The sequence below is a fragment of the Elaeis guineensis genome, chromosome 1 (assembly GCF_000442705.2).
Source record: "Elaeis guineensis isolate ETL-2024a chromosome 1, EG11, whole genome shotgun sequence".
In the NCBI taxonomy this organism is placed as follows: Eukaryota; Viridiplantae; Streptophyta; class Magnoliopsida; order Arecales; family Arecaceae; genus Elaeis; species Elaeis guineensis.
Genome location: NC_025993.2, coordinates 182908079 through 182919027, shown reverse-complemented (window position 1 = coordinate 182919027; position 10949 = coordinate 182908079). Strand labels below are relative to the sequence as shown.

Sequence of the window (10949 nt, the reverse complement as noted above, 5' to 3'; positions counted from 1 at the left end):
TCAGGCATGAAGTAGAAAAGTAGATAGGCAAGCCCATTAAGGTTCTTCGATCTGATCTAGGAGGTGAATATCTTAGTCAGAAAAATTTAAAATATCTTAAGGATAATGGTATAGTTTCTCAATGGATCCCTCCTGGAATACCTCAACTCAACGGGGTATCCGAAAGGAGAAATAGGATCCTATTGAATATGGTTAGGTCCATGATGAGCTTCACTGATCTACCTTTATTTCTTTGGAGACATGCTTTGTTAACTACTATTCACCTATTGAATAAGGTCCTTCAAAATCTATTCCTACCACACCATATGAGATATGGTTCGGTAAGAAGCGGAGTCTAGGTTATCTTAAGACTTGGAGATGTTCGGCCTATGTCAAGAGACAGATGGCAAAAAAGTTGAAGGATAGATCTGTTATAGTTCGCTTTATTGATTATCCGAAAGAATCTATTGGATACTACTACTTTTCACAAGACCACAATGTGATTATGAGTCGGAACGTCATATTCTAAGAAAAACAGTTTATCCAGGATGGTAGTAGTGAGAGATTAGTGGAGCTCAAAGAGAAGGTCTCTAAAGAGCCAAGAGCTATAGTCCTCAGGAATCCGTAGCCCATGAGCCAGTAGTTGATATTCCTCAACCACCTCATAGATCTAGCAAGATCTCTCGACCTCCTAAAAAGTACATCGGTATGCTTACGGAGGAAGTAAAAAAAATATTTCTTATGAGAGATAGGGGTCATACTGATGATCTTAATATCTTTGACGAGACGATGTCTCATATCGATTTTGAGAAATAGTTAGATATGATGAAGTCAGAAATTGACTTCTTGCACTCGAATCAAGTATGGACCTTAGTGGATCCACCTGAGGGTATTATACCTATTGGGTGTAAATGGATCTACAAAAGAAAAATAGGTGCCAATAATAAGGTAGAGACCTATAAAGCTAGGCTTGTGGCTAAAAATTATAGTCAGCATGAGGCATTGACTATCAGAAAATTTTCTCGCCTGTAACTATGCTGAAATCCATACACACTGCTTGCTGTTGCAGCTTACTATGATTATGAAATCTGACAGATGGATGCGAAAACTACCTTCCTGAATAGATATCTTGAGAAAGATATCTATATAGAGTAGCCTATGGGTTTCACGTCCGGTGATGGTGATCACAGAGTTTGTAAGCTGCAAAGGTCCATATATGGATTAAAAAAAGTTTCTCGGAGTTGGAACCATCATTTTGATGAGGCAATCAAATTATTTAATTTTATCAAAAATGAAGAAAAATCTTGTGTGTACAAGAGGGTTAATGGGAGCATGGTTACCTTTCTCATATTATACATGGATGATATTCTCCTCATTGAGTATGATATTCCCATACTAACCACGATCAAAAAATGGTTGTTCAAAAAATTCTCCATGAAAGATCTAGAAGAAGTATTCTATATTCTCGAAATAAAGGTTTATAGAGATAGATCTAAATGGATGCTTGGCCTGTCACAAAAGCTATACATAGAGAAGGTGTTGAAGAGGTTCAGCATGAAAAACTCTAAGAGAGGTTTCTTACCTCTTAGGCATGGTATTAGTCTTTCCAAGACGATCTGTCCGACCACATCTTAGGAGATTCAGTGCATGAGTAGGATATTCTATACCTCGACAATAGAGAGCTTCATGTACGCCATGCTATGTATTCGATCTGATATTGCCCTTGCTGTGAGTGTCACGAGCAGATATCAGTCGAATCCAGATGAGGAGTATTGGATAGCCATGAAGAATATCCTTAAGTACTTGAGAAGGACTAAAAATTTGTTCTTAATCTTTGGAGGAGATTCTGAGTTGTGAATCGAGGGGTATATTGACTCAGACTTCATGTCTGATCCTGATGATAAAAAGTCTACGTCAGGATATGTGTTCGTTTGCAATGGTGGCGTAGTTAGCTGGAAGAGTTTTAAGCAACTCATCATAGCAGATTCGACCACGGAGGCTGAGTATGTCGCTGCTTCGGATGCTGTAAAGAAAGGCTTCTAGTTCAAGAAGTTCGTCACGAAATTTGGAGTTATGATATCGGATGCCATACCACTCTATTGCGACAATAATGGAGCCATAGCACTTGCTAAAGGGCCAATGTTTCATCAAAAATCGAAGCATATTGAGCGACGGTTTCATATCATATTCGACTACCTCGAAAAGAAACATGTCTAGATGCAAAGAGTAGACTCCATGGACAACATGATAGATCTGCTGACTAAGCAGTTGAGCCAACCAAAAATGAAAGTCCACCTTGAGAAGATAGGACTTAGATTTGAGGCCAATTGACTTTAGTCCAAGTAGGAGATTGTTAGATGTATGTCCTAGAAGCCAATATGGCTGACACATTGTAATAAATCTAGGGTATAATTTTATACTTAATATATTGATATGATCAATAAAAAGATAAATTTTATTTTTCGTTCAAGTTGATGTGTCTTTGAATCATCCATAGAATTAGTTTCGATACATATTCTTAAGGTATTGAAAATTAAAGATATGTATTTAATTTCTAAATACTCTCGATCATAGAATCATCATGAGGACAGTGATGGATCCGGATAGAATGGCACACAAATCGCTTGCTTCGGGATAGATGGATCTCTAGTCTACTCTGTAGAGATATAGTGCAACGAGTGTGGGTGGTTGTTAGAGAACAACTGGTACTGAGCGTGACTATACGAGAGATCACTTGGATTTCTACTCGATCGTCAGTGATTGTCTTGATGTTGTAGTTGTGTGATTGATCTTTTGACTTAAGATGGTACTACTATTTGTAGTGAGGCTGCTGGAGTTTGATTGGCACATAAACATAAATCTCAATGAGCCTTTGTAGTGGATATTGGCGACAGTTGGTCTACTGTAAGAGTAGGATGCACCTTAAGATAGAATTTATCGACCTTGATAGAAAGGAGTAGTCCTATAGGATCTGAGAGGCTAAGTCTGAGAAACTGTGGCTACAATAGTGTGATTGATGGAAAAAAATTTTTATAGACATCATATCTGGACTTGAGCTCTTCGGATCTATCATATGACTGATGTTGAGGTTTGACGATTTATCTATGACCTGCCATCAAGTCGGGACTCACGATAGAGGGACTGAATCACACGTTAACTACATCTAGAGGTTCATTTCAGTTCTACTAGGTTGCCACTATATACTGCTAGATGTCACTAGTGGATTGTGAGAGCTCACTAGAGTTGTTCTGGATCGACAATTCTTGATGAGTTAGAGTGAAATTATTTCGACCTATTGAAAAGAGTTTCAATAATACATTGATAGAGATCATTGTATATCTCACTACCAGATAGAATTGAATCTATGGGATGACATAATAAAGGAATTAGACTTGGAATAAGCAATTGAGCTTATGAAGTATCAATTGGATTTAAAAAAATTTATTGGGTTCATGATAATCTTGCTAGCACATAGTTGGATCCAATTCTTCTTTCTGTTTAGATTTCTTATTTGATAAGATAATTCAAACTTAATTATCTGTTAATAACCTAAATGAATTTGATTCATTGAACTCCAATTGTTGGGTGTCTAAGGTTATGGATCATATTAATTAAGGGTGCAAGTCTCTAATTAATTTTTTTGATAGTTATTCTTAGGTGCTACCTTGATTTAATCAAGTTGGATGTGTCCATTAATTAGAGGGCCTTTAGATCTCCTATGGGGCGTCCCTTGGGTGTTTTTTGGGATGTCTAATTATGGGTGCAAAGGCTCCAATAGTTGGTGCCTAAAGGGTCTCCTAATATAAGTTGTATAACTTAAATTAATAGGAAACTCAATGCAAGTAGGACTTGTATTATTGGATTGAATAGGATTCAATCTTTGTGCCTATTTAAAGAGACCTCCCCTAAGGTCCCTAGAGCATCTAAACCAGCAACTTGATACACCAAAAGAGAAGCCCCATGCCCTCTCTTTCTCTCCCTTTCTCTTCTCTTGGGCATCCCACATGCCCCTTCTTTTGGGATGCACGTCCCAAGATGTTCCACGCCCAAGGCTGTTGCGTGCCTCTCCCTTGTTGGTTTCTAACATCTGGTAACAGCACATAGCAAGGAGAAACTCTAGAGAAGAGGAGAAGAAGAAGATTAAGTGTTGATCGTGATTCAGGCTTTATTCAGATTTAGTAGGCTGAATTTTGGAGAAAAAAATTTAGATTAAAGAGGACTGTTCCAGGCTGATCCCGAGTGGATACTCGTAGAGACTGGATACTTGTGCAGTTAAGAGAGAACCTCTTCTCTTCCAGATCTAGATTTGAAGAAAAGAATTACGAAACAGGTATGTGATTTGATCATAATCTGAATTTCAGTATATATCAATTTCAGCATATGAAATAGATCCATATAGTTTTATGTTTTCATGCATGCATAATTCAGATTAAAAGTATTTTAATCTTATTCTCCACTGCGGTGCTTAGAAAATAAAATTTTTGAAACACATATGCATGCACCAAACCCCGAATTCCAACAGTAGCAATACCTTTGATGGTAAATGAGAAGTTCATGAAAGAAGAAGGAAGTGGTGAAGCCAATGCACCACTATATAGAAATATTATTGGAAGCTTATTGTATCTTATAACTACAAGATCAGATATAATGTTTGCATCAAGTTTACTTTTTAGATTCATGTAAAAGCCAAACAAGGTTCATTTTGGGGCGGTAAAAAGAGTCTTGAGATACATTAGAAGTACCAAAGATTATGGCACCATATATGAAAGAAGCAAAAATGATAATGTGAAGTTATTTTTGTTTTGTGATAGTGATTGGACCAGCCGAAAGCATTGATGATATGAAGAGCACAATGGACTATGCATTCTCTTTTGGATCTGATATCATATCTTAGGCATCAAAGATAATAAAGAAAAATCCCATCGCATCCCCATACGATTAACTTATAGGGTACTATTCTTTTAGTGGCTGCATAGTCAAATTTGACAGGTGCACCACTACAGGAGGAGTTGGCGGTGCCACCGAAGGAAGTACTGTGGCACCACTAAAGTGGGTGCAGGAGCAGTTTGATCTGGCTGCAGCATTGTTGGTGGAGGCACAAGAATAGTTTGGACAACCTGGATGGCAGCTGTCAGAGTCTGGACCTGCTGGAAGAGTAGGTTGAACTGGTCCATTGTAACTAGCGCTGGCTAGGTTGGTGAAAGAATCTCCATCTCCAATGGCTGCACCTGACTGTTGGTCTCGCTCCCCGGCTGACGGGAGGCGGTGACGTTAGAAAGATGAGATTACACTCGTTTTGGTAGCATAATGTGAAGATTGACTTTTTCTTTATCTATTGCTATTTGTTTCGGTTGAGATCAAAAGATAAGCAATTGAGCCTTACGCGGTGGTGCTGGAGTGATCTGCAAAATAAAGTCCGAGCTTAAGATTTTTGCTCCGACGAAGACCCTCCGGTGCTCAAGTCAAGAATCAGAGAACAATGGAAGCAGCAACTGATTATCTGAGAGGGGTTACTTATCTTGATTCTTGAAGCTTTAGTCATTTATAGAGAATGTGGTCGAGTGACCATGGGAACGTGCAGTTTCGAGATTATTGGGTTGTTAGATATGCTGTTATTAGATGAGATATTCTAGTTTTTATCTGCTCTCGTGAGATATGGGGAGTTGGTTATACTCAAACTTATCCACTCAGAGTGAATAGCTACTGCACGTGTCAGAAAACTGCTAAGCCAAGGCAATAGAAGAAACTTATGTGACAGAGGGTGTTTGGATCGGCAATCACGATGATAGCTTACTTGTCTCAGATATTATATGATAGCATGTCAATCCGAGATATTTATGGTACCATCGCCGTCACCTTGAGGATGGCTTGAATAAATTTTACGAGCACCGAACCAGCATTTTGGTCTCGAGGAATCTCCCATGTGCAATTGGGGGGCGCCCCAAAGCATTTACCTTTTTTTAACAACACACTTCTATGAGTGCATTTGAGAGAACACATGGCAACTTGCCTCTAGCTAATGTCGTTGTCACAGACGTCCGATGCGGGCCAGATGACATTTAAACCACCACATCTATTGTTCCAATAAATGCAGCTATTTTTTTTTTAAAAAAATGAATCTAGAGATGGTTTTCTAAGCTTAAAACGACAACGCTTAACGGAAAGAACACCAACATGTGTAACCAGTCTCAGGAGAGCACTGAACACGGCCACCACAAAAAAGTGTAAACCCATGATCGATGAACTCCGGTGGTGGCCATGGAAAAGTTGGAGCAATTGGAAGCGTGGGATGGAGGAGCGTTTGGGAGGACAGATTTTCCACAGGGTGGACAAAAGGTATATTTTGGGAGTGATGATTAAGTATATTTAAGGTAAGGGAGTGAAAAATAATTCCACCATTGGAGAAGGGTGATAGCTGGGAAAGAGCTGTCAATGGCTGATAGTCTTTAAAAATTTAAGCTGCCTAAGTTCGGTGTTTCTTTCTGTACAACCTAATGACAGTTTGGCAGCAGTGCCTTGATATTCGAATAAATTAAACCTCAGGTCCCAGGAAAGGGTCTAAATATATTGGAATAGATTAGACCTCAGGTCACATGGTAAGAAGAGCTGCTAAAGTAATCGAACTTCCTACATTAATTTTCATGCAGAGAGTTCGTTTTTTTTTTTTTTTTTCAAAGGTCTCTTGTATAGAGAAGATTCCGCGCCGTTAGACACGGACAGCATCCGGGCTGTGAACTTCTTTCAGAGACATCAAGGTCTCTCCTTCTTGGCTCATGCATTCCACCATCATCTAAAATCTTCGTCTGAGCAAGAGAGAGGGGAGGAGAGATGGCCGAGCCTGAGACTGTTGTTTTGGGTGTGGTTTCCAGCGTCCTGTCTCAGCTTTCCAACTCTCTCCTACAAGAAGCTGCTTCCTTGGTTGGTGTGCGTGATCAGATCGATTGGGTGAAAACACAACTTCAGCTATTGCAAGGCTTCCTCAAAGATGCAGACTCCAGAAGGAAGAGAGGAGACGAAAGAATGGAGGGCTGGATAAATGCGATGAGAGGTGTAGCCTATGAAATGGAAGACGTCATAGACACCATCAACTACATGCGCGAGAGGCGACACCAACGCAGAGGCTTCATGGGCTTCATTTTAAGGTACTTTTACAAATTTTGTGAATTGATCACCCTCCACAAAATTAGTTCTGAAATTAAAAAAATAAAGGAGAAGATCAAGAATATTTCCAAGAGCAAAGATAGATATGGCATTAAAGCTGATCTAGGTGAAAGTAGTGCAGTGGATGAAAGTTGGCGATCACCTAGACAATCCTATCCTCGCTCTGATGATGATGACATTGATGTTATAGGCTTCCAGAATGATAAGAAACAATTGGTGAGTCAATTGCTTGATCCGAATGAGAAAACACGATTTGCGATTTCTATAGTGGATATGGGTGGGCTAGGCAAGACCACCCTGGCAAGAAAAGTTTGTAATGACCCTGCAATTAGGCAACATTTCGACACCTTTGCTTGGGTTTCAGTTTCTCAGAGCTGTCGAGTTATTGAGCTAGTGAAGGACATCATGAAAAAGGTAATGGGAATCAAAAAGGAGTAAGAAACAGCTACAGGAATTACAGTAGAAGACTTGGAGCAGATGGGTGAAGAAGAAGTGAGAGAGACGCTCCGTGATTTCAGACAAAAAGTATTTGGTCGTGATGGATGATGTATGGACCGTTGATGTTTGGAGAGAAATGCAGCGATTCTTTCCTGATAAAAACAACGGTAGCAGAATACTGCTTACAACCCGTGAGATGGGAGTTGCAAACCATGCTGAGTCATTCTTTCCTCCACATAAACTGCACCTTTTGAACGAAACAGAGAGTTTGGAACTCTTTCGTAGGAAGGCATTCCCACCAAACCAAGAAGTCCCAGCTGAGTTGGAGGAATTGGCCCAGAAGCTTGCAAAGAGGTGCGGTCGACTTCCCCTTGCACTAGTGGTATTAGGGGGCCTTCTATTAGGGAAAGGTCGTAACTATGATGCGTGGTGTAGTGTAGCTCAGAGCGTAAATTGGGAAGAGAGTGGAGATGGGCAGGAGTGCTTCACAATATTGGGTTTAAGTTACAATGACTTGCCATATCTGTTAAAACCATGTTTTCTATATATCGCTGCGTTTCCAGAGGACTCCACTATTTCTGCTTCAAAATTAGTTAGATTGTGGGTCGCCGGAAGGTTTCGTACCCCAAGAGCAGACAAGGACAATGGAAGAAACTGTTAGGGATTGGTTGGATAAGTAGTTCAGAGGTGCATGATCCAGGTTGTCGAGAGAAGCATGGCTTATGGGCGGGTTAAGAGTATACGCATCCATGATATGTTACGTGACTTTGGCTTATCGGAAGCCAGGAAAGATGGATTCTCTCAGGTTTGCAGTAGTGATGACATGGCAATATCTGATGGTATATCGAGTTATCGTGCAGCTTTTCACAATCATATAAATGACGAGTTTGCTAACTCCTCACCACATCTCCGCACGTTGCTGGGCTTCAAATTAGTTTTGAACGATGGTGCCGCTGAGGGGAGATTTTTAAATGGGTTATACTTATTAAGGGTGCTGGATTTGGAGGGTGCAAGAGATCTTGAGGAGTTACCGAAACAGATCGGCAACATGATTCATCTACGGTACCTGGGATTGAGGAGGACTGGCTTGAAGAGACTACCATCCTCTATAGGACATCTCCTCAATCTACAGACTCTGGATGTGAGAGATACATTTATATCCGAAATCATTTTGGAAAATCCGGACACTGAGGCACCTATATATTAATTTTCATTTATTTCTAAGCGCGCCAATAAGTGGTGATCACAAGAACCTGCAGACTCTACGTATCATATTCAAAAAACATGATCCAGATAGACAGGATGTTATGGATATGATCCGTTTACTGGGCATGAGATTCATCAAAAATTGGGTTACTACATCAGGCTCTACAGAGATGTCATATGAAAGAATATTTAGTGAATCATTCAGAAAATCACTCGAGAAACTGGACAGCCTCCTCTCCTTTAGTATGACTATGAGAGAATTGCCGAGAGACAATCTTCTTCGCACATGCACGACACCTGCAGAAGCTCCGCTCATTATATCTGATAGGACCGTTCCAACAGCAGCAGTTCCCGGACAGCAGTCAATTCCCACCAAACCTCACCAAGCTCATATTATCTCTTTCTGGGTTGAAGCAAGACCCAATGCCGGTGCTGGAGAAGCTGCCAAACATCAGGCTTCTTGCATTGAAATTCGATGTGTATTTAGGGAAGAGCATGTCGTGTTCTGCTGGTGGCTTTCCTCGACTGCAACACTTGATATTAGAGGAACTCTTTAAATTAGAGGAATGGAGGGTGGAGGTTGCGGCGATGCCTAGCCTCACCCACTTAACTATCAGAAGATGCTTGAACTTGAAGATGCCTCCCGAGGGATTGCAGCACGTGACCACCCTTCGGGAACTGAAGCTAGGCCTCATGCCTCGTGCCTTCAATGGAAGGGTCAGAAATGAGGATGGGTACAAGGTCCGACACATCCCCTCCATTATTTTTGAAGATTAGCTCCCATGTAAGTCACTCCCTCTTCTCCATTTTCTCTGTCATTGCCATCCCTCCACATTCTACTAATCGAAAAAAAAAAACACACTCACACGCCACGTGTTTGTCATAATATCATGCAGAGAATTATGACTTATTTCTCTCTGAGTTTGAAAGTTCTAAGTGCTGAAATTGTTGTTGAGTTGTCGCACTTCTGATGGAGAAATGAAGAAATCTTAGTGTAAAATTTCTTTTCCTTGTCCAGATTGAGAAAATGGAGCACTGAACTCAACCAGGTAAAGCCGATCTTACTGGAGATTGATCTTTACTATTTCTGGTTGTTTTTGTCAAATACAAACAGTTGGATGACGGGATGGAAATCATTGAGAGAATATTGGTTCTCACTAGTTTTGAGTTTTCTCTTCGTTCAATGCATCAAGAAATTTAATTCTAATTCCTTCTAAAAGGCTGGGCTTTTTATATTTTTGGTAAATTTCTACTATACCAAAGGTTCAACATGTTTTATGAACTATTAGAAAAGAATCCAGCGATTGACCTTGTTCTTTCCATCAAATAAATAACTAATATGCTATTTCCTATCTTCCAGGAAAGCCGTTTTAATTGATGTTTGTGGAAGTGACGATTCAGTCAACCAGGTACTTTGCTTTGTTTAATTTGTACATCGAGATATTTCTAGCTATTTCTTATGGAACCATAGAACTGTTGACTGTATCAGTCCATTTTCAATTTCACGTCATATGTTTCTTTAAATTTGATAGTGTTGTTATTTTTCTGTAATCTATTTAATAACTTTTGCACATGGACTTCTATTTCATGTTTCTCAATCACACTCATTGCCAATGGCCTGGTGTAATGATCTAGAACATTCCTTCCCTTTTTTTGGAAACCAAAAAAAAAAAGAAAAAGGGCTAAGGCCCAATCACTTTCATTCAGAGAATAAAAGCACAAGGATACATAACATTTTAGAATAAGATATATATGAAAAATTATCACGATTTTCCCCTTGTTTTTCTCTCAATCAGTTACATCTTTGAAACAATGGTACTCTAATATAAACAAGTTTTAGATCCTTTACAGTGTGTAATATTTAAATTAGACATTTCCTTATCTCTATGTAAATGAGTCTTTACCAGGGGAAAGGAAAAGGCTCTTTTAGCGACTTTGCATGAGACTAAATATCTTAAAACCTTCAGACAGCTCAATCAATGTTGTCTCCTTATAGCTCATTCAGCAGATCCTATGACTGGGGAATTGACTAGGAGTGGCTAAATACAGCTACAAAAATGAGTGACCAAGTTTTTACATATGTGAAAAAAATTCAATAACCTCCACAATAATTGGCAAATGCTAATGAAAATGTGGAAGTCTAACAAAAGGGAATGAGTGAGAGT

The 10949-nt window shown here is 39.6% G+C and overlaps 1 long non-coding RNA gene and 1 pseudogene across 1 annotated transcript in view; both read left to right on the top strand.

Moving 5' to 3' along the window:
- Window positions 1-6290: 6290 nt before the first annotated feature.
- LOC140850852 (putative disease resistance protein At1g50180) lies at window positions 6291-9809 on the top strand (annotated as a pseudogene).
- A 30-nt stretch (window positions 9810-9839) lies between these two features.
- LOC105040017 (uncharacterized) overlaps window positions 9840-10949 on the top strand; it is a 3397-nt gene continuing 2287 nt past the window's right edge. Inside the window, exons 1-2 of the long non-coding RNA XR_012137851.1 lie at window positions 9840-10025; window positions 10145-10193. This is a non-coding gene — a long non-coding RNA (uncharacterized lncRNA). The remainder of the gene's footprint in view (window positions 10026-10144; window positions 10194-10949) is intronic.